A 24498-nucleotide genomic window follows, 5' to 3' on the forward strand; every position below is an offset into this window, starting at 1 on the left:
ATTCCTGGTGCTCGTGGCTCTCTAAAACCATACACTTGTTCTCCTCTGTCTCTTACCTGTGTCGAGATAATCGAGAATCATGGAGCGTTCGTGTCGCTCCGGTACCGAAAGTCGTCGGTTCGAAACGAGAACGTTAGATCCATATTCCTGATCGTTCAGGCACTCTAAGACTATTAGGCTGTTTTGCTCTCTGATGCCCGTGGACCGAGAGAACGTAGAATAACGGAGCGATCGTGTCGCTCCGGAGCCCGAGCGAAAAAATTCTAAGTCCCCGTTCGTGTCGCTCCGGAGCCCGAGCGAAAAAATTCTAAGTCCCCGTTCGTGTCGCTCCGGAACCGAATGTCGACGGAACGAAATGACAACGGTAGATCCTTATTCCTGGTGCTCGTGGCTCTCTAAAACCATACACTTGTTCTCCTCTGTCTCTTACCTGTGTCGAGATAATCGAGAATCATGGAGCGTTCGTGTCGCTCCGGAACCGAAAGTCGTCGGTTCGAAACGAGAACGTTAGATCCATATTCCTGATCGTTCAGGCACTCTAAAACTATTAGGCTGTTTTGCTCTCTGATGCCCGTGGACCGAGAGAACGTAGAATAACGGAGCGATCGTGTCGCTCCGGAGCCCGAGCGAAAAAATTCTAAGTCCCCGTTCGTGTCGCTCCGGAGCCCGAGCGAAAAAATTCTAAGTCCCCGTTCGTGTCGCTCCGGAACCGAATGTCGACGGAACGAAATGACAACGGTAGATCCTTATTCCTGGTGCTCGTGGCTCTCTAAAACCATACACTTGTTCTCCTCTGTCTCTTACCTGTGTCGAGATAATCGAGAATCATGGAGCGTTCGTGTCGCTCCGGAACCGAAAGTCGTCGGTTCGAAACGAGAACGTTAGATCCATATTCCTGATCGTTCAGGCACTCTAAAACTATTAGGCTGTTTTGCTCTCTGATGCCCGTGGACCGAGAGAACGTAGAATAACGAAGCGATCGTGTCGCTCCGGAGCCCGAGCGAAAAAATTCTAAGTCCCCGTTCGTGTCGCTCCGGAGCCCGAGCGAAAAAATTCTAAGTCCCCGTTCGTGTCGCTCCGGAACCGAATGTCGACGGAACGCAATGACAACGGTAGATCCTTATTCCTGGTGCTCGTGGCTCTCTAAAACCATACACTTGTTCTCCTCTGTCTCTTACCTGTGTCGAGATAATCGAGAATCATGGAGCGTTCGTGTCGCTCCGGAACCGAAAGTCGTCGGTTCGAAACGAGAACGTTAGATCCATATTCCTGATCGTTCAGGCACTCTAAAACTATTAGGCTGTTTTGCTCTCTGATGCCCGTGGACCGAGAGAACGTAGAATAACGGAGCGATCGTGTCGCTCCGGAGCCCGAGCGAAAAAATTCTAAGTCCCCGTTCGTGTCGCTCCGGAGCCCGAGCGAAAAAATTCTAAGTCCCCGTTCGTGTCGCTCCGGAACCGAATGTCGACGGAACGAAATGACAACGGTAGATCCTTATTCCTGGTGCTCGTGGCTCTCTAAAACCATACACTTGTTCTCCTCTGTCTCTTACCTGTGTCGAGATAATCGAGAATCATGGAGCGTTCGTGTCGCTCCGGAACCGAAAGTCGTCGGTTCGAAACGAGAACGTTAGATCCATATTCCTGATCGTTCAGGCACTCTAAAACTATTAGGCTGTTTTGCTCTCTGATGCCCGTGGACCGAGAGAACGTAGAATAACGGAGCGATCGTGTCGCTCCGGAGCCCGACCGAAAAAATTCTAAGTCCCCGTTCGTGTCGCTCCGGAGCCCGAGCGAAAAAATTCTAAGTCCCCGTTCGTGTCGCTCCGGAACCGAATGTCGACGGAACGAAATGACAACGGTAGATCCTTATTCCTGGTGCTCGTGGCTCTCTAAAACCATACACTTGTTCTCCTCTGTCTCTTACCTGTGTCGAGATAATCGAGAATCATGGAGCGTTCGTGTCGCTCCGGAACCGAAAGTCGTCGGTTCGAAACGAGAACGTTAGATCCATATTCCTGATCGTTCAGGCACTCTAAAACTATTAGGCTGTTTTGCTCTCTGATGCCCGTGGACCGAGAGAACGTAGAATAACGAAGCGATCGTGTCGCTCCGGAGCCCGAGCGAAAAAATTCTAAGTCCCCGTTCGTGTCGCTCCGGAGCCCGAGCGAAAAAATTCTAAGTCCCCGTTCGTGTCGCTCCGGAACCGAATGTCGACGGAACGCAATGACAACGGTAGATCCTTATTCCTGGTGCTCGTGGCTCTCTAAAACCATACACTTGTTCTCCTCTGTCTCTTACCTGTGTCGAGATAATCGAGAATCATGGAGCGTTCGTGTCGCTCCGGAACCGAAAGTCGTCGGTTCGAAACGAGAACGTTAGATCCATATTCCTGATCGTTCAGGCACTCTAAAACTATTAGGCTGTTTTGCTCTCTGATGCCCGTGGACCGAGAGAACGTAGAATAACGGAGCGATCGTGTCGCTCCGGAGCCCGAGCGAAAAAATTCTAAGTCCCCGTTCGTGTCGCTCCGGAGCCCGAGCGAAAAAATTCTAAGTCCCCGTTCGTGTCGCTCCGGAACCGAATGTCGACGGAACGAAATGACAACGGTAGATCCTTATTCCTGGTGCTCGTGGCTCTCTAAAACCATACACTTGTTCTCCTCTGTCTCTTACCTTTGTCGAGATAATCGAGAATCATGGAGCGTTCGTGTCGCTCCGGAACCGAAAGTCGTCGGTTCGAAACGAGAACGTTAGATCCATATTCCTGATCGTTCAGGCACTCTAAAACTATTAGGCTGTTTTGCTCTCTGATGCCCGTGGACCGAGAGAACGTAGAATAACGAAGCGATCGTGTCGCTCCGGAGCCCGAGCGAAAAAATTCTAAGTCCCCGTTCGTGTCGCTCCGGAGCCCGAGCGAAAAAATTCTAAGTCCCCGTTCGTGTCGCTCCGGAACCGAATGTCGACGGAACGCAATGACAACGGTAGATCCTTATTCCTGGTGCTCGTGGCTCTCTAAAACCATACACTTGTTCTCCTCTGTCTCTTACCTGTGTCGAGATAATCGAGAATCATGGAGCGTTCGTGTCGCTCCGGAACCGAAAGTCGTCGGTTCGAAACGAGAACGTTAGATCCATATTCCTGATCGTTCAGGCACTCTAAAACTATTAGGCTGTTTTGCTCTCTGATGCCCGTGGACCGAGAGAACGTAGAATAACGGAGCGATCGTGTCGCTCCGGAGCCCGAGCGAAAAAATTCTAAGTCCCCGTTCGTGTCGCTCCGGAGCCCGAGCGAAAAAATTCTAAGTCCCCGTTCGTGTCGCTCCGGAACCGAATGTCGACGGAACGAAATGACAACGGTAGATCTTTATTCCTGGTGCTCGTGGCTCTCTAAAACCATACACTTGTTGTCCTCTGTCTCTTACCTGTGTCGAGATAATCGAGAATCATGGAGCGTTCGTGTCGCTCCGGAACCGAAAGTCGTCGGTTCGAAACGAGAACGTTAGATCCATATTCCTGATCGTTCAGGCACTCTAAAACTATTAGGCTGCTTTGCTCTCTGATGCCCGTGGACCGAGAGAACGTAGAATAACGGAGCGATCGTGTCGCTCCGGAGCCCGAGCGAAAAAATTCTAAGTCCCCGTTCGTGTCGCTCCGGAACCGAATGTCGACGGAACGAAATGACAATGGTAGATCCTTATTCCTGGTGCTCGTGGCTCTCTAAAACCATACACTTGTTCTCCTCTGTCTCTTACCTGTGTCGAGATAATCGAGAATCATGGAGCGTTCGTGTCGCTCCGGAACCGAAAGTCGTCGGTTCGAAACGAGAACGTTAGATCCATATTCCTGATCGTTCAGGCACTCTAAAACTATTAGGCTGTTTTGCTCTCTGATGCCCGTGGACCGAGAGAACGTAGAATAACGGAGCGATCGTGTCGCTCCGGAGCCCGAGCGAAAAAATTCTAAGTCCCCGTTCGTGTCGCTCCGGAGCCCGAGCGAAAAAATTCTAAGTCCCCGTTCGTGTCGCTCCGGAACCGAATGTCGACGGAACGAAATGACAACGGTAGATCCTTATTCCTGGTGCTCGTGGCTCTCTAAAACCATACACTTGTTCTCCTCTGTCTCTTACCTGTGTCGAGATAATCGAGAATCATGGAGCGTTCGTGTCGCTCCGGAACCGAAAGTCGTCGGTTCGAAACGAGAACGTTAGATCCATATTCCTGATCGTTCAGGCACTCTAAAACTATTAGGCTGTTTTGCTCTCTGATGCCCGTGGACCGAGAGAACGTAGAATAACGAAGCGATCGTGTCGCTCCGGAGCCCGAGCGAAAAAATTCTAAGTCCCCGTTCGTGTCGCTCCGGAGCCCGAGCGAAAAAATTCTAAGTCCCCGTTCGTGTCGCTCCGGAACCGAATGTCGACGGAACGCAATGACAACGGTAGATCCTTATTCCTGGTGCTCGTGGCTCTCTAAAACCATACACTTGTTCTCCTCTGTCTCTTACCTGTGTCGAGATAATCGAGAATCATGGAGCGTTCGTGTCGCTCCGGAACCGAAAGTCGTCGGTTCGAAACGAGAACGTTAGATCCATATTCCTGATCGTTCAGGCACTCTAAAACTATTAGGCTGTTTTGGTCTCTGATGCCCGTGGACCGAGAGAACGTAGAATAACGGAGCGATCGTGTCGCTCCGGAGCCCGAGCGAAAAAATTCTAAGTCCCCGTTCGTGTCGCTCCGGAGCCCGAGCGAAAAAATTCTAAGTCCCCGTTCGTGTCGCTCCGGAACCGAATGTCGACGGAACGAAATGACAACGGTAGATCCTTATTCCTGGTGCTCGTGGCTCTCTAAAACCATACACTTGTTCTCCTCTGTCTCTTACCTGTGTCGAGATAATCGAGAATCATGGAGCGTTCGTGTCGCTCCGGAACCGAAAGTCGTCGGTTCGAAACGAGAACGTTAGATCCATATTCCTGATCGTTCAGGCACTCTAAAACTATTAGGCTGTTTTGGTCTCTGATGCCCGTGGACCGAGAGAACGTAGAATAACGGAGCGATCGTGTCGCTCCGGAGCCCGAGCGAAAAAATTCTAAGTCCCCGTTCGTGTCGCTCCGGAGCCCGAGCGAAAAAATTCTAAGTCCCCGTTCGTGTCGCTCCGGAACCGAATGTCGACGGAACGAAATGACAACGGTAGATCCTTATTCCTGGTGCTCGTGGCTCTCTAAAACCATACACTTGTTCTCCTCTGTCTCTTACCTGTGTCGAGATAATCGAGAATCATGGAGCGTTCGTGTCGCTCCGGAACCGAAAGTCGTCGGTTCGAAACGAGAACGTTAGATCCATATTCCTGATCGTTCAGGCACTCTAAAACTATTAGGCTGTTTTGCTCTCTGATGCCCGTGGACCGAGAGAACGTAGAATAACGGAGCGATCGTGTCGCTCCGGAGCCCGAGCGAAAAAATTCTAAGTCCCCGTTCGTGTCGCTCCGGAGCCCGAGCGAAAAAATTCTAAGTCCCCGTTCGTGTCGCTCCGGAGCCCGAGCGAAAAAATTCTAAGTCCCCGTTCGTGTCGCTCCGGAACCGAATGTCGACGGAACGAAATGACAACGGTAGATCCTTATTCCTGGTGCTCGTGGCTCTCTAAAACCATACACTTGTTCTCCTCTGTCTCTTACCTGTGTCGAGATAATCGAGAATCATGGAGCGTTCGTGTCGCTCCGGAACCGAAAGTCGTCGGTTCGAAACGAGAACGTTAGATCCATATTCCTGATCGTTCAGGCACTCTAAAACTATTAGGCTGTTTTGCTCTCTGATGCCCGTGGACCGAGAGAACGTAGAATAACGGAGCGATCGTGTCGCTCCGGAGCCCGAGCGAAAAAATTCTAAGTCCCCGTTCGTGTCGCTCCGGAGCCCGAGCGAAAAAATTCTAAGTCCCCGTTCGTGTCGCTCCGGAACCGAATGTCGACGGAACGAAATGACAACGGTAGATCCTTATTCCTGGTGCTCGTGGCTCTCTAAAACCATACACTTGTTCTCCTCTGTCTCTTACCTGTGTCGAGATAATCGAGAATCATGGAGCGTTCGTGTCGCTCCGGAACCGAAAGTCGTCGGTTCGAAACGAGAACGTTAGATCCATATTCCTGATCGTTCAGGCACTCTAAAACTATTAGGCTGTTTTGCTCTCTGATGCCCGTGGACCGAGAGAACGTAGAATAACGGAGCGATCGTGTCGCTCCGGAGCCCGAGCGAAAAAATTCTAAGTCCCCGTTCGTGTCGCTCCGGAGCCCGAGCGAAAAAATTCTAAGTCCCCGTTCGTGTCGCTCCGGAACCGAATGTCGACGGAACGAAATGACAACGGTAGATCCTTATTCCTGGTGCTCGTGGCTCTCTAAAACCATACACTTGTTCTCCTCTGTCTCTTACCTGTGTCGAGATAATCGAGAATCATGGAGCGTTCGTGTCGCTCCGGAACCGAAAGTCGTCGGTTCGAAACGAGAACGTTAGATCCATATTCCTGATCGTTCAGGCACTCTAAAACTATTAGGCTGTTTTGCTCTCTGATGCCCGTGGACCGAGAGAACGTAGAATAACGGAGCGATCGTGTCGCTCCGGAGCCCGAGCGAAAAAATTCTAAGTCCCCGTTCGTGTCGCTCCGGAGCCCGAGCGAAAAAATTCTAAGTCCCCGTTCGTGTCGCTCCGGAGCCCGAGCGAAAAAATTCTAAGTCCCCGTTCGTGTCGCTCCGGAACCGAATGTCGACGGAACGAAATGACAACGGTAGATCCTTATTCCTGGTGCTCGTGGCTCTCTAAAACCATACACTTGTTCTCCTCTGTCTCTTACCTGTGTCGAGATAATCGAGAATCATGGAGCGTTCGTGTCGCTCCGGAACCGAAAGTCGTCGGTTCGAAACGAGAACGTTAGATCCATATTCCTGATCGTTTAGGCACTCTAAAACTATTAGGCTGTTTTGCTCTCTGATGCCCGTGGACCGAGAGAACGTAGAATAACGGAGCGATCGTGTCGCTCCGGAGCCCGAGCGAAAAAATTCTAAGTCCCCGTTCGTGTCGCTCCGGAACCGAATGTCGACGGAACGAAATGACAACGGTAGATCCTTATTCCTGGTGCTCGTGGCTCTCTAAAACCATACACTTGTTCTCCTCTGTCTCTTACCTGTGTCGAGATAATCGAGAATCATGGAGCGTTCGTGTCGCTCCGGAACCGAAAGTCGTCGGTTCGAAACGAGAACGTTAGATCCATATTCCTGATCGTTCAGGCACTCTAAAACTATTAGGCTGTTTTGCTCTCTGATGCCCGTGGACCGAGAGAACGTAGAATAACGGAGCGATCGTGTCGCTCCGGATCCCGAGCGAAAAAATTCTAAGTCCCCGTTCGTGTCGCTCCGGAGCCCGAGCGAAAAAATTCTAAGTCCCCGTTCGTGTCGCTCCGGAACCGAATGTCGACGGAACGAAATGACAACGGTAGATCCTTATTCCTGGTGCTCGTGGCTCTCTAAAACCATACACTTGTTCTCCTCTGTCTCTTACCTGTGTCGAGATAATCGAGAATCATGGAGCGTTCGTTTCGCTCCGGAACCGAAAGTCGTCGGTTCGAAACGAGAACGTTAGATCCATATTCCTGATCGTTCAGGCACTCTAAAACTGTTAGGCTGTTTTGTTCTCTGATGCCCGTGGACCGAGAGAACGTAGAATAACGGAGCGATCGTGTCGCTCCGGAGCCCAAGCGAAAAAATTCTAAGTCCCCGTTCGTGTCGCTCCGGAGCCCGAGCGAAAAAATTCTAAGTCCCCGTTCGTGTCGCTCCGGAACCGAATGTCGACGGAACGAAATGACAACGGTAGATCCTTATTCCTGGTGCTCGTGGCTCTCTAAAACCATACACTTGTTCTCCTCTGTCTCTTACCTGTGTCGAGATAATCGAGAATCATGGAGCGTTCGTGTCGCTCCGGAACCGAAAGTCGTCGGTTCGAAACGAGAACGTTAGATCCATATTCCTGATCGTTCAGGCACTCTAAAACTATTAGGCTGCTTTGCTCTCTGATGCCCGTGGACCGAGAGAACGTAGAATAACGGAGCGATCGTGTCGCTCCGGAGCCCGAGCGAAAAAATTCTAAGTCCCCGTTCGTGTCGCTCCGGAGCCCGAGCGTAAAAATTCTAAGTCCCCGTTCGTGTCGCTCCGGAACCGAATGTCGACGGAACGAAATGACAACGGTAGATCCTTATTCCTGGTGCTCGTGGCTCTCTAAAACCATACACTTGTTCTCCTCTGTCTCTTACCTGTGTCGAGATAATCGAGAATCATGGAGCGTTCGTGTCGCTCCGGAACCGAAAGTCGTCGGTTCGAAACGAGAACGTTAGATCCATATTCCTGATCGTTCAGGCACTCTAAAACTATTAGGCTGTTTTGCTCTCTGATGCCCGTGGACCGAGAGAACGTAGAATAACGGAGCGATCGTGTCGCTCCGGAGCCCGAGCGAAAAAATTCTAAGTCCCCGTTTGTGTCGCTCCGGAGCCCGAGCGAAAAAATTCTAAGTCCCCGTTCGTGTCGCTCCGGAGCCCGAGCGAAAAAATTCTAAGTCCCCGTTCGTGTCGCTCCGGAACCGAATGTCGACGGAACGAAATGACAACGGTAGATCCTTATTCCTGGTGCTCGTGGCTCTCTAAAACCATACACTTGTTCTCCTCTGTCTCTTACCTGTGTCGAGATAATCGAGAATCATGGAGCGTTCGTGTCGCTCCGGAACCGAAAGTCGTCGGTTCGAAACGAGAACGTTAGATCCATATTCCTGATCGTTCAGGCACTCTAAAACTATTAGGCTGTTTTGCTCTCTGATGCCCGTGGACCGAGAGAACGTAGAATAACGGAGCGATCGTGTCGCTCCGGAGCCCGAGCGAAAAAATTCTAAGTCCCCGTTTGTGTCGCTCCGGAGACCGAGCGAAAAAATTCTAAGTCCCCGTTCGTGTCGCTCCGGAACCGAATGTCGACGGAACGAAATGACAACGGTAGATCCTTATTCCTGGTGCTCGTGGCTCTCTAAAACCATACACTTGTTCTCCTCTGTCTCTTACCTGTGTCGAGATAATCGAGAATCATGGAGCGTTCGTGTCGCTCCGGAACCGAAAGTCGTCGGTTCGAAACGAGAACGTTAGATCCATATTCCTGATCGTTCAGGCACTCTAAAACTATTAGGCTGTTTTGCTCTCTGATGCCCGTGGACCGAGAGAACGTAGAATAACGAAGCGATCGTGTCGCTCCGGAGCCCGAGCGAAAAAATTCTAAGTCCCCGTTCGTGTCGCTCCGGAGCCCGAGCGAAAAAATTCTAAGTCCCCGTTCGTGTCGCTCCGGAACCGAATGTCGACGGAACGCAATGGCAACGGTAGATCCTTATTCCTGGTGCTCGTGGCTCTCTAAAACCATACACTTGTTCTCCTCTGTCTCTTACCTGTGTCGAGATAATCGAGAATCATGGAGCGTTCGTGTCGCTCCGGAACCGAAAGTCGTCGGTTCGAAACGAGAACGTTAGATCCATATTCCTGATCGTTCAGGCACTCTAAAACTATTAGGCTGTTTTGGTCTCTGATGCCCGTGGACCGAGAGAACGTAGAATAACGGAGCGATCGTGTCGCTCCGGAGCCCGAGCGAAAAAATTCTAAGTCCCCGTTCGTGTCGCTCCGGAACCGAATGTCGACGGAACGAAATGACAACGGTAGATCCTTATTCCTGGTGCTCGTGGCTCTCTAAAACCATACACTTGTTCTCCTCTGTCTCTTACCTTTGTCGAGATAATCGAGAATCATGGAGCGTTCGTGTCGCTCCGGAACCGAAAGTCGTCGGTTCGAAACGAGAACGTTAGATCCATATTCCTGATCGTTCAGGCACTCTAAAACTATTAGGCTGTTTTGCTCTCTGATGCCCGTGGACCGAGAGAACGTAGAATAACGAAGCGATCGTGTCGCTCCGGAGCCCGAGCGAAAAAATTCTAAGTCCCCGTTCGTGTCGCTCCGGAGCCCGAGCGAAAAAATTCTAAGTCCCCGTTCGTGTCGCTCCGGAACCGAATGTCGACGGAACGCAATGACAACGGTAGATCCTTATTCCTGGTGCTCGTGGCTCTCTAAAACCATACACTTGTTCTCCTCTGTCTCTTACCTGTGTCGAGATAATCGAGAATCATGGAGCGTTCGTGTCGCTCCGGAACCGAAAGTCGTCGGTTCGAAACGAGAACGTTAGATCCATATTCCTGATCGTTCAGGCACTCTAAAACTATTAGGCTGTTTTGGTCTCTGATGCCCGTGGACCGAGAGAACGTAGAATAACGGAGCGATCGTGTCGCTCCGGAGCCCGAGCGAAAAAATTCTAAGTCCCCGTTCGTGTCGCTCCGGAGCCCGAGCGAAAAAATTCTAAGTCCCCGTTCGTGTCGCTCCGGAACCGAATGTCGACGGAACGAAATGACAACGGTAGATCCTTATTCCTGGTGCTCGTGGCTCTCTAAAACCATACACTTGTTCTCCTCTGTCTCTTACCTGTGTCGAGATAATCGAGAATCATGGAGCGTTCGTGTCGCTCCGGAACCGAAAGTCGTCGGTTCGAAACGAGAACGTTAGATCCATATTCCTGATCGTTCAGGCACTCTAAAACTATTAGGCTGTTTTGGTCTCTGATGCCCGTGGACCGAGAGAACGTAGAATAACGGAGCGATCGTGTCGCTCCGGAGCCCGAGCGAAAAAATTCTAAGTCCCCGTTCGTGTCGCTCCGGAGCCCGAGCGAAAAAATTCTAAGTCCCCGTTCGTGTCGCTCCGGAACCGAATGTCGACGGAACGAAATGACAACGGTAGATCCTTATTCCTGGTGCTCGTGGCTCTCTAAAACCATACACTTGTTCTCCTCTGTCTCTTACCTGTGTCGAGATAATCGAGAATCATGGAGCGTTCGTGTCGCTCCGGAACCGAAAGTCGTCGGTTCGAAACGAGAACGTTAGATCCATATTCCTGATCGTTCAGGCACTCTAAAACTATTAGGCTGTTTTGCTCTCTGATGCCCGTGGACCGAGAGAACGTAGAATAACGGAGCGATCGTGTCGCTCCGGAGCCCGAGCGAAAAAATTCTAAGTCCCCGTTCGTGTCGCTCCGGAGCCCGAGCGAAAAAATTCTAAGTCCCCGTTCGTGTCGCTCCGGAGCCCGAGCGAAAAAATTCTAAGTCCCCGTTCGTGTCGCTCCGGAACCGAATGTCGACGGAACGAAATGACAACGGTAGATCCTTATTCCTGGTGCTCGTGGCTCTCTAAAACCATACACTTGTTCTCCTCTGTCTCTTACCTGTGTCGAGATAATCGAGAATCATGGAGCGTTCGTGTCGCTCCGGAACCGAAAGTCGTCGGTTCGAAACGAGAACGTTAGATCCATATTCCTGATCGTTTAGGCACTCTAAAACTATTAGGCTGTTTTGCTCTCTGATGCCCGTGGACCGAGAGAACGTAGAATAACGGAGCGATCGTGTCGCTCCGGAGCCCGAGCGAAAAAATTCTAAGTCCCCGTTCGTGTCGCTCCGGAACCGAATGTCGACGGAACGAAATGACAACGGTAGATCCTTATTCCTGGTGCTCGTGGCTCTCTAAAACCATACACTTGTTCTCCTCTGTCTCTTACCTGTGTCGAGATAATCGAGAATCATGGAGCGTTCGTGTCGCTCCGGAACCGAAAGTCGTCGGTTCGAAACGAGAACGTTAGATCCATATTCCTGATCGTTCAGGCACTCTAAAACTATTAGGCTGTTTTGCTCTCTGATGCCCGTGGACCGAGAGAACGTAGAATAACGGAGCGATCGTGTCGCTCCGGAGCCCGAGCGAAAAAATTCTAAGTCCCCGTTCGTGTCGCTCCGGAGCCCGAGCGAAAAAATTCTAAGTCCCCGTTCGTGTCGCTCCGGAACCGAATGTCGACGGAACGAAATGACAACGGTAGATCCTTATTCCTGGTGCTCGTGGCTCTCTAAAACCATACACTTGTTCTCCTCTGTCTCTTACCTGTGTCGAGATAATCGAGAATCATGGAGCGTTCGTGTCGCTCCGGAACCGAAAGTCGTCGGTTCGAAACGAGAACGTTAGATCCATATTCCTGATCGTTCAGGCACTCTAAAACTATTAGGCTGTTTTGCTCTCTGATGCCCGTGGACCGAGAGAACGTAGAATAACGGAGCGATCGTGTCGCTCCGGAGCCCGAGCGAAAAAATTCTAAGTCCCCGTTCGTGTCGCTCCGGAACCGAATGTCGACGGAACGCAATGACAACGGTAGATCCTTATTCCTGGTGCTCGTGGCTCTCTAAAACCATACACTTGTTCTCCTCTGTCTCTTACCTGTGTCGAGATAATCGAGAATCATGGAGCGTTCGTGTCGCTCCGGAACCGAAAGTCGTCGGTTCGAAACGAGAACGTTAGATCCATATTCCTGATCGTTCAGGCACTCTAAAACTATTAGGCTGTTTTGCTCTCTGATGCCCGTGGACCGAGAGAACGTAGAATAATGTAGCGATCGTGTCGCTCCGGAGCCCGAGCGAAAAAATTCTAAGTCCCCGTTCGTGTCGCTCCGGAGCCCGAGCGAAAAAATTCTAAATCCCCGTTCGTGTCGCTCCGGAACCGAATGTCGACGGAACGAAATGACAACGGTAGATCCTTATTCCTGGTGCTCGTGGCTCTCTAAAACCATACACTTGTTCTCCTCTGTCTCTTACCTGTGTCGAGATAATCGAGAATCATGGAGCGTTCGTGTCGCTCCGGAACCGAAAGTCGTCGGTTCGAAACGAGAACGTTAGATCCATATTCCTGATCGTTCAGGCACTCTAAAACTATTAGGCTGTTTTGCTCTCTGATGCCCGTGGACCGAGAGAACGTAGAATAACGGAGCGATCGTGTCGCTCCGGAGCCCGAGCGAAAAAATTCTAAGTCCCCGTTCGTGTCGCTCCGGAGCCCGAGCGAAAAAATTCTAAGTCCCCGTTCGTGTCGCTCCGGAACCGAATGTCGACGGAACGAAATGACAACGGTAGATCCTTATTCCTGGTGCTCGTGGCTCTCTAAAACCATACACTTGTTCTCCTCTGTCTCTTACCTTTGTCGAGATAATCGAGAATCATGGAGCGTTCGTGTCGCTCCGGAACCGAAAGTCGTCGGTTCGAAACGAGAACGTTAGATCCATATTCCTGATCGTTCAGGCACTCTAAAACTATTAGGCTGTTTTGCTCTCTGATGCCCGTGGACCGAGAGAACGTAGAATAACGAAGCGATCGTGTCGCTCCGGAGCCCGAGCGAAAAAATTCTAAGTCCCCGTTCGTGTCGCTCCGGAGCCCGAGCGAAAAAATTCTAAGTCCCCGTTCGTGTCGCTCCGGAACCGAATGTCGACGGAACGCAATGACAACGGTAGATCCTTATTCCTGGTGCTCGTGGCTCTCTAAAACCATACACTTGTTCTCCTCTGTCTCTTACCTGTGTCGAGATAATCGAGAATCATGGAGCGTTCGTGTCGCTCCGGAACCGAAAGTCGTCGGTTCGAAACGAGAACGTTAGATCCATATTCCTGATCGTTCAGGCACTCTAAAACTATTAGGCTGTTTTGGTCTCTGATGCCCGTGGACCGAGAGAACGTAGAATAACGGAGCGATCGTGTCGCTCCGGAGCCCGAGCGAAAAAATTCTAAGTCCCCGTTCGTGTCGCTCCGGAGCCCGAGCGAAAAAATTCTAAGTCCCCGTTCGTGTCGCTCCGGAACCGAATGTCGACGGAACGAAATGACAACGGTAGATCCTTATTCCTGGTGCTCGTGGCTCTCTAAAACCATACACTTGTTCTCCTCTGTCTCTTACCTGTGTCGAGATAATCGAGAATCATGGAGCGTTCGTGTCGCTCCGGAACCGAAAGTCGTCGGTTCGAAACGAGAACGTTAGATCCATATTCCTGATCGTTCAGGCACTCTAAAACTATTAGGCTGTTTTGGTCTCTGATGCCCGTGGACCGAGAGAACGTAGAATAACGGAGCGATCGTGTCGCTCCGGAGCCCGAGCGAAAAAATTCAAAGTCCCCGTTCGTGTCGCTCCGGAGCCCGAGCGAAAAAATTCTAAGTCCCCGTTCGTGTCGCTCCGGAACCGAATGTCGACGGAACGAAATGACAACGGTAGATCCTTATTCCTGGTGCTCGTGGCTCTCTAAAACCATACACTTGTTCTCCTCTGTCTCTTACCTGTGTCGAGATAATCGAGAATCATGGAGCGTTCGTGTCGCTCCGGAACCGAAAGTCGTCGGTTCGAAACGAGAACGTTAGATCCATATTCCTGATCGTTCAGGCACTCTAAAACTATTAGGCTGTTTTGCTCTCTGATGCCCGTGGACCGAGAGAACGTAGAATAACGGAGCGATCGTGTCGCTCCGGAGCCCGAGCGAAAAAATTCTAAGTCCCCGTTCGTGTCGCTCCGGAGCCCGAGCGAAAAAATTCTAAGTCCCCGTTCGTGTCGCTCCGGAGCCCGAGCGAAAAAATTCTAAGTCCCCGTTCGTGTCGCTCCGGAACCGAATGTCGACGGAACGAAATGACAACGGTAGATCCTTATTCCTGGTGCTCGTGGCTCTCTAAAACCATACACTTGTTCTCCTCTGTCTCTTACCTGTGTCGAGATAATCGAGAATCATGGAGCGTTCGTGTCGCTCCGGAACCGAAAGTCGTCGGTTCGAAACGAGAACGTTAGATCCATATTCCTGATCGTTTAGGCACTCTAAAACTATTAGGCTGTTTTGCTCTCTGATGCCCGTGGACCGAGAGAACGTAGAATAACGGAGCGATCGTGTCGCTCCGGAGCCCGAGCGAAAAAATTCTAAGTCCCCGTTCGTGTCGCTCCGGAACCGAATGTCGACGGAACGAAATGACAACGGTAGATCCTTATTCCTGGTGCTCGTGGCTCTCTAAAACCATACACTTGTTCTCCTCTGTCTCTTACCTGTGTCGAGATAATCGAGAATCATGGAGCGTTCGTGTCGCTCCGGAACCGAAAGTCGTCGGTTCGAAACGAGAACGTTAGATCCATATTCCTGATCGTTCAGGCACTCTAAAACTATTAGGCTGTTTTGCTCTCTGATGCCCGTGGACCGAGAGAACGTAGAATAACGGAGCGATCGTGTCGCTCCGGAGCCCGAGCGAAAAAATTCTAAGTCCCCGTTCGTGTCGCTCCGGAGCCCGAGCGAAAAAATTCTAAGTCCCCGTTCGTGTCGCTCCGGAACCGAATGTCGACGGAACGAAATGACAACGGTAGATCCTTATTCCTGGTGCTCGTGGCTCTCTAAAACCATACACTTGTTCTCCTCTGTCTCTTACCTGTGTCGAGATAATCGAGAATCATGGAGCGTTCGTGTCGCTCCGGAACCGAAAGTCGTCGGTTCGAAACGAGAACGTTAGATCCATATTCCTGATCGTTCAGGCACTCTAAAACTATTAGGCTGTTTTGCTCTCTGATGCCCGTGGACCGAGAGAACGTAGAATAACGGAGCGATCGTGTCGCTCCGGAGCCCGAGCGAAAAAATTCTAAGTCCCCGTTCGTGTCGCTCCGGAACCGAATGTCGACGGAACGCAATGACAACGGTAGATCCTTATTCCTGGTGCTCGTGGCTCTCTAAAACCATACACTTGTTCTCCTCTGTCTCTTACCTGTGTCGAGATAATCGAGAATCATGGAGCGTTCGTGTCGCTCCGGAACCGAAAGTCGTCGGTTCGAAACGAGAACGTTAGATCCATATTCCTGATCGTTCAGGCACTCTAAAACTATTAGGCTGTTTTGCTCTCTGATGCCCGTGGACCGAGAGAACGTAGAATAACGGAGCGATCGTGTCGCTCCGGATCCCGAGCGAAAAAATTCTAAGTCCCCGTTCGTGTCGCTCCGGAGCCCGAGCGAAAAAATTCTAAGTCCCCGTTCGTGTCGCTCCGGAACCGAATGTCGACGGAACGAAATGACAACGGTAGATCCTTATTCCTGGTGCTCGTGGCTCTCTAAAACCATACACTTGTTCTCCTCTGTCTCTTACCTGTGTCGAGATAATCGAGAATCATGGAGCGTTCGTGTCGCTCCGGAACCGAAAGTCGTCGGTTCGAAACGAGAACGTTAGATCCATATTCCTGATCGTTCAGGCACTCTAAAACTATTAGGCTGCTTTGCTCTCTGATGCCCGTGGACCGAGAGAACGTAGAATAACGGAGCGATCGTGTCGCTCCGGAGCCCGAGCGAAAAAATTCTAAGTCCCCGTTCGTGTCGCTCCGGAGCCCGAGCGTAAAAATTCTAAGTCCCCGTTCGTGTCGCTCCGGAACCGAATGTCGACGGAACGAAATGACAACGGTAGATCCTTATTCCTGGTGCTCGTGGCTCTCTAAAACCATACACTTGTTCTCCTCTGTCTCTTACCTGTGTCGAGATAATCGAGAATCATGGAGCGTTCGCGTCGCTCCGGAACCGAAAGTCGTCGGTTCGAAACGAGAACGTTAGATCCATATTCCTGATCGTTCAGGCACTCTAAAACTATTAGGCTGTTTTGGTCTCTGATGCCCGTGGACCGAGAGAACGTAGAATAACGGAGCGATCGTGTCGCTCCGGAGCCCGAGCGAAAAAATTCTAGGTCCCCGTTCGTGTCGCTCCGGAGCCCGAGCGAAAAAATTCTAAGTCCCCGTTCGTGTCGCTCCGGAACCGAATGTCGACGGAACGAAATGACAACGGTAGATCCTTATTCCTGGTGCTCGTGGCTCTCTAAAACCATACACTTGTTCTCCTCTGTCTCTTACCTGTGTCGAGATAATCGAGAATCATGGAGCGTTCGTGTCGCTCCGGAACCGAAAGTCGTCGGTTCGAAACGAGAACGTTAGATCCATATTCCTGATCGTTCAGGCACTCTAAAACTATTAGGCTGTTTTGCTCTCTGATGCCCGTGGACCGAGAGAACGTAGAATAACGGAGCGATCGTGTCGCTCCGGAGCCCGAGCGAAAAAATTCTAAGTCCCCGTTCGTGTCGCTCCGGAGCCCGAGCGAAAAAATTCTAAGTCCCCGTTCGTGTCGCTCCGGAGCCCGAGCGAAAAAATTCTAAGTCCCCGTTCGTGTCGCTCCGGAACCGAATGTCGACGGAACGAAATGACAACGGTAGATCCTTATTCCTGGTGCTCGTGGCTCTCTAAAACCATACACTTGTTCTCCTCTGTCTCTTACCTGTGTCGAGATAATCGAGAATCATGGAGCGTTCGTGTCGCTCCGGAACCGAAAGTCGTCGGTTCGAAACGAGAACGTTAGATCCATATTCCTGATCGTTCAGGCACTCTAAAACTATTAGGCTGTTTTGCTCTCTGATGCCCGTGGACCGAGAGAACGTAGAATAACGGAGCGATCGTGTCGCTCCGGAGCCCGAGCGAAAAAATTCTAAGTCCCCGTTCGTGTCGCTCCGGAGCCCGAGCGAAAAAATTCTAAGTCCCCGTTCGTGTCGCTCCGGAACCGAATGTCGACGGAACGAAATGACAACGGTAGATCCTTATTCCTGGTGCTCGTGGCTCTCTAAAACCATACACTTGTTCTCCTCTGTCTCTTACCTGTGTCGAGATAATCGAGAATCATGGAGCGTTCGTGTCGCTCCGGAACCGAAAGTCGTCGGTTCGAAACGAGAACGTTAGATCCATATTCCTGATCGTTCAGGCACTCTAAAACTATTAGGCTGTTTTGCTCTCTGATGCCCGTGGACCGAGAGAACGTAGAATAAGGGAGCGATCGTGTCGCTCCGGAGCCCGAGCGAAAAAATTCTAAGTCCCCGTTCGTGTCGCTCCGGAGCCCGAGCGAAAAAATTCTAAGTCCCCGTTCGTGTCGCTCCGGAACCGAATGTCGACGGAACGAAATGACAACGGTAGATCCTTATTCCTGGTGCTCGTGGCTCTCTAAAACCATACACTTGTTCTCCTCTGTCTCTTACCTGTGTCGAGATAATCGAGAATCATGGAGCGTTCGTGTCGCTCCGGAACCGAAAGTCGTCGGTTCGAAACGAGAACGTTAGATCCATATTCCTGATCGTTCAGGCACTCTAAAACTATTAGGCTGTTTTGCTCTCTGATGCCCGTGGACCGAGAGAACGTAGAATAACGGAGCGATCGTGTCGCTCCGGAGCGAAAAAATTCTAAGTCCCCGTTCGTGTCGCTCCGGAACCGAATGTCGACGGAACAAAATGACAACGGTAGATCCTTATTCCTGGTGCTCGTGGCTCTCTAAAACCATACACTTGTTCTCCTCTGTCTCTTACCTGTGTCGAGATAATCGAGAATCATGGAGCGTTCGTGTCGCTCCGGAACCGAAAGTCGTCGGTTCGAAACGAGAACGTTAGATCCATATTCCTGATCGTTCAGGCACTCTAAAACTATTAGGCTGTTTTGCTCTCTGATGCCCGTGGACCGAGAGAACGTAGAATAACGGAGCGATCGTGTCGCTCCGGAGCCCGAGCGAAAAAATTCTAAGTCCCCGTTCGTGTCGCTCCGGAGCCCGAGCGAAAAAATTCTAAGTCCCCGTTCGTGTCGCTCCGGAACCGAATGTCGACGGAACGAAATGACAACGGTAGATCCTTATTCCTGGTGCTCGTGGCTCTCTAAAACCATACACTTGTTCTCCTCTGTCTCTTACCTGTGTCGAGATAATCGAGAATCATGGAGCGTTCGTGTCGCTCCGGAACCGAAAGTCGTCGGTTCGAAACGAGAACGTTAGATCCATATTCCTGATCGTTCAGGCACTCTAAAACTATTAGGCTGTTTTGCTCTCTGATGCCCGTGGACCGAGAGAACGTAGAATAACGGAGCGATCGTGTCGCTCCGGAGCCCGAGCGAAAAAATTCTAAGTCCCCGTTCGTGTCGCGCCGGAGCCCGAGCGAAAAAATTCTAAGTCCCCGTTCGTGTCGCTCCGGAACCGAATGTCGACGGAACGAAATGACAACGGTAGATCTTTATTCCTGGTGCTCGTGGCTCTCTAAAACCATACACTTGTTCTCCTCTGTCTCTTACCTGTGTCGAGATAATCGAGAATCATGGAGCGTTCGTGTCGCTCCGGAACCGAAAGTAGTCGGTTCGAAACGAGAACGTTAGATCCATATTCCTGATCGTTCAGGCACTCTAAAACTATTAGGCTGCTTTGCTCTCTGATGCCCGTGGACCAAGAGAACGTAGAATAACGGAGCGATCGTGTCGCTCCGGAGCCCGAGCGAAAAAATTCTAAGTCCCCGTTCGTGTCGCTCCGGAGCCCGAGCGAAAAAATTCTAAGTCCCCATTCGTGTCGCTCCGGAACCGAATGTCGACGGAACGAAATGACAACGGTAGATCCTTATTCCTGGTGCTCGTGGCTCTCTAAAATCATACACTTGTTCTCCTCTGTCTCTTACCTGTGTCGAGATAATCGAGAATCATGGAGCGTTCGTGTCGCTCCGGTACCGAAAGTCGTCGGTTCGAAACGAGAACGTTAGATCCATATTCCTGATCGTTCAGGAACTCTAAAACTATTAGGCTGTTTTGCTCTCTGATGCCCGTGGACCGAGAGAACGTAGAATAACGGAGCGATCGTGTCGCTCCGGAGCCCGAGCGAAAAAATTCTAAGTCCCCGTTCGTGTCGCTCCGGAGCCCGAGCGAAAAAATTCTAAGTCCCCGTTCGTGTCGCTCCGGAACCGAATGTCGACGGAACGAAATGACAACGGTAGATCCTTATTCCTGGTGCTCGTGGCTCTCTAAAGCCATACACTTGTTCTCCTCTGTCTCTTACCTGTGTCGAGATAATCGAGAATCATGGAGCGTTCGTGTCGCTCCGGAACCGAAAGTCGTCGGTTCGAAACGAGAACGTTAGATCCATATTCCTGATCGTTCAGGCACTCTAAAACTATTAGGCTGTTTTGCTCTCTGATGCCCGTGGACCGAGAGAACGTAGAATAACGGAGCGATCGTGTCGCTCCGGAGCCCGAGCGAAAAAATTCTAAGTCCCCGTTCGTGTCGCTCCGGAGCCCGAGCGAAAAAATTCTAAGTCCCCGTTCGTGTCGCTCCGGAACCGAATGTCGACGGAACGAAATGACAACGGTAGATCCTTATTCCTGGTGCTCGTGGCTCTCTAAAACCATACACTTGTTCTCCTCTGTCTCTTACCTGTGTCGAGATAATCGAGAATCATGGAGCGTTCGCGTCGCTCCGGAACCGAAAGTCGTCGGTTCGAAACGAGAACGTTAGATCCATATTCCTGATCGTTCAGGCACTCTAAAACTATTAGGCTGTTTTGGTCTCTGATGCCCGTGGACCGAGAGAACGTAGAATAACGGAGCGATCGTGTCGCTCCGGAGCCCGAGCGAAAAAATTCTAGGTCCCCGTTCGTGTCGCTCCGGAGCCCGAGCGAAAAAATTCTAAGTCCCCGTTCGTGTCGCTCCGGAACCGAATGTCGACGGAACGAAATGACAACGGTAGATCCTTATTCCTGGTGCTCGTGGCTCTCTAAAACCATACACTTGTTCTCCTCTGTCTCTTACCTGTGTCGAGATAATCGAGAATCATGGAGCGTTCGTGTCGCTCCGGAACCGAAAGTCGTCGGTTCGAAACGAGAACGTTAGATCCATATTCCTGATCGTTCAGGCACTCTAAAACTATTAGGCTGTTTTGCTCTCTGATGCCCGTGGACCGAGAGAACGTAGAATAACGGAGCGATCGTGTCGCTCCGGAGCCCGAGCGAAAAAATTCTAAGTCCCCGTTCGTGTCGCTCCGGAGCCCGAGCGAAAAAATTCTAAGTCCCCGTTCGTGTCGCTCCGGAGCCCGAGCGAAAAAATTCTAAGTCCCCGTTCGTGTCGCTCCGGAACCGAATGTCGACGGAACGAAATGACAACGGTAGATCCTTATTCCTGGTGCTCGTGGCTCTCTAAAACCATACACTTGTTCTCCTCTGTCTCTTACCTGTGTCGAGATAATCGAGAATCATGGAGCGTTCGTGTCGCTCCGGAACCGAAAGTCGTCGGTTCGAAACGAGAACGTTAGATCCATATTCCTGATCGTTCAGGCACTCTAAAACTATTAGGCTGTTTTGCTCTCTGATGCCCGTGGACCGAGAGAACGTAGAATAACGGAGCGATCGTGTCGCTCCGGAGCCCGAGCGAAAAAATTCTAAGTCCCCGTTCGTGTCGCTCCGGAGCCCGAGCGAAAAAATTCTAAGTCCCCGTTCGTGTCGCTCCGGAACCGAATGTCGACGGAACGAAATGACAACGGTAGATCCTTATTCCTGGTGCTCGTGGCTCTCTAAAACCATACACTTGTTCTCCTCTGTCTCTTACCTGTGTCGAGATAATCGAGAATCATGGAGCGTTCGTGTCGCTCCGGAACCGAAAGTCGTCGGTTCGAAACGAGAACGTTAGATCCATATTCCTGATCGTTCAGGCACTCTAAAACTATTAGGCTGTTTTGCTCTCTGATGCCCGTGGACCGAGAGAACGTAGAATAAGGGAGCGATCGTGTCGCTCCGGAGCCCGAGCGAAAAAATTCTAAGTCCCCGTTCGTGTCGCTCCGGAGCCCGAGCGAAAAAATTCTAAGTCCCCGTTCGTGTCGCTCCGGAACCGAATGTCGACGGAACGAAATGACAACGGTAGATCCTTATTCTTGGTGCTCGTGGCTCTCTAAAACCATACACTTGTTCTCCTCTGTCTCTTACCTGTGTCGAGATAATCGAGAATCATGGAGCGTTCGTGTCGCTCCGGAACCGAAAGTCGTCGGTTCGAAACGAGAACGTTAGATCCATATTCCTGATCGTTCAGGCACTCTAAAACTATTAGGCTGTTTTGCTCTCTGATGCCCGTGGACCGAGAGAACGTAGAATAACGGAGCGATCGTGTCGCTCCGGAGCCCGAGCGAAAAAATTCTAAGTCCCCGTTCGTGTCGCTCCGGAACCGAATGTCGACGGAACGAAATGACAACGGTAGATCCTTATTCCTGGTGCTCGTGGCTCTCTAAAACCATACACTTGTTCTCCTCTGTCTCTTACCTGTGTCGAGATAATCGAGAATCATGGAGCGTTCGTGTCGCTCCGGAACCGAAAGTCGTCGGTTCGAAACGAGAACGTTAGATCCATATTCCTGATCGTTCAGGCACTCTAAAACTATTAGGCTGTTTTGCTCTCTGATGCCCGTGGACCGAGAGAACGTAGAATAACGGAGCGATCGTGTCGCTCCGGAGCCCGAGCGAAAAAATTCTAAGTCCCCGTTCGTGTCGCTCCGGAGCCCGAGCGAAAAAATTCTAAGTCCCCGTTCGTGTCGCTCCGGAACCGAATGTCGACGGAACGAAATGACAACGGTAGATCCTTATTCCTGGTGCTCGTGGCTCTCTAAAACCATACACTTGTTCTCCTCTGTCTCTTACCTGTGTCGAGATAATCGAGAATCATGGAGCGTTCGTGTCGCTCCGGAACCGAAAGTCGTCGGTTCGAAACGAGAACGTTAGATCCATATTCCTGATCGTTCAGGCACTCTAAAACTATTAGGCTGTTTTGCTCTCTGATGCCCGTGGACCGAGAGAACGTAGAATAACGGAGCGATCGTGTCGCTCCGGAGCCCGAGCGAAAAAATTCTAAGTCCCCGTTCGTGTCGCGCCGGAGCCCGAGCGAAAAAATTCTAAGTCCCCGTTCGTGTCGCTCCGGAACCGAATGTCGACGGAACGAAATGACAACGGTAGATCTTTATTCCTGGTGCTCGTGGCTCTCTAAAACCATACACTTGTTCTCCTCTGTCTCTTACCTGTGTCGAGATAATCGAGAATCATGGAGCGTTCGTGTCGCTCCGGAACCGAAAGTAGTCGGTTCGAAACGAGAACGTTAGATCCATATTCCTGATCGTTCAGGCACTCTAAAACTATTAGGCTGCTTTGCTCTCTGATGCCCGTGGACCAAGAGAACGTAGAATAACGGAGCGATCGTGTCGCTCCGGAGCCCGAGCGAAAAAATTCTAAGTCCCCGTTCGTGTCGCTCCGGAGCCCGAGCGAAAAAATTCTAAGTCCCCATTCGTGTCGCTCCGGAACCGAATGTCGACGGAACGAAATGACAACGGTAGATCCTTATTCCTGGTGCTCGTGGCTCTCTAAAATCATACACTTGTTCTCCTCTGTCTCTTACCTGTGTCGAGATAATCGAGAATCATGGAGCGTTCGTGTCGCTCCGGTACCGAAAGTCGTCGGTTCGAAACGAGAACGTTAGATCCATATTCCTGATCGTTCAGGAACTCTAAAACTATTAGGCTGTTTTGCTCTCTGATGCCCGTGGACCGAGAGAACGTAGAATAACGGAGCGATCGTGTCGCTCCGGAGCCCGAGCGAAAAAATTCTAAGTCCCCGTTCGTGTCGCTCCGGAGCCCGAGCGAAAAAATTCTAAGTCCCCGTTCGTGTCGCTCCGGAACCGAATGTCGACGGAACGAAATGACAACGGTAGATCCTTATTCCTGGTGCTCGTGGCTCTCTAAAGCCATACACTTGTTCTCCTCTGTCTCTTACCTGTGTCGAGATAATCGAGAATCATGGAGCGTTCGTGTCGCTCCGGAACCGAAAGTCGTCGGTTCGAAACGAGAACGTTAGATCCATATTCCTGATCGTTCAGGCACTCTAAAACTATTAGGCTGTTTTGCTCTCTGATGCCCGTGGACCGAGAGAACGTAGAATAACGGAGCGATCGTGTCGCTCCGGAGCCCGAGCGAAAAAATTCTAAGTCCCCGTTCGTGTCGCTCCGGAGCCCGAGCGAAAAAATTCTAAGTCCCCGTTCGTGTCGCTCCGGAACCGAATGTCGACGGAACGAAATGACAACGGTAGATCCTTATTCCTGGTGCTCGTGGCTCTCTAAAACCATACACTTGTTCTCCTCTGTCTCTTACCTGTGTCGAGATAATCGAGAATCATGGAGCGTTCGTGACGCTCCGGAACCGAAAGTCGTCGGTTCGAAACGAGAACGTTAGATCCATATTCCTGATCGTTCAGGCACTCTAAAACTATTAGGCTGTTTTGCTCTCTGATGCCCGTGGACCGAGAGAACGTAGAATAACGGAGCGATCGTGTCGCTCCGGAGCCCGAGCGAAAAAATTCTAAGTCCCCGTTCGTGTCGCTCCGGAGCCCGAGCGAAAAAATTCTAAGTCCCCGTTCGTGTCGCTCCGGAGCCCGAGCGAAAAAATTCTAAGTCCCCGTTCGTGTCGCTCCGGAACCGAATGTCGACGGAACGAAATGACAACGGTAGATCCTTATTCCTGGTGCTCGTGGCTCTCTAAAGCCATACACTTGTTCTCCTCTGTCTCTTACCTGTGTCGAGATAATCGAGAATCATGGAGCGTTCGTGTCGCTCCGGAACCGAAAGTCGTCGGTTCGAAACGAGAACGTTAGATCCATATTCCTGATCGTTCAGGCACTCTAAAACTATTAGGCTGTTTTGCTCTCTGATGCCCGTGGACCGAGAGAACGTAGAATAACGGAGCGATCGTGTC

This window comes from Calliopsis andreniformis, unplaced genomic scaffold (genome assembly GCF_051401765.1).
Source record: "Calliopsis andreniformis isolate RMS-2024a unplaced genomic scaffold, iyCalAndr_principal scaffold0297, whole genome shotgun sequence".
Lineage (NCBI taxonomy): Eukaryota > Metazoa > Arthropoda > Insecta > Hymenoptera > Andrenidae > Calliopsis > Calliopsis andreniformis.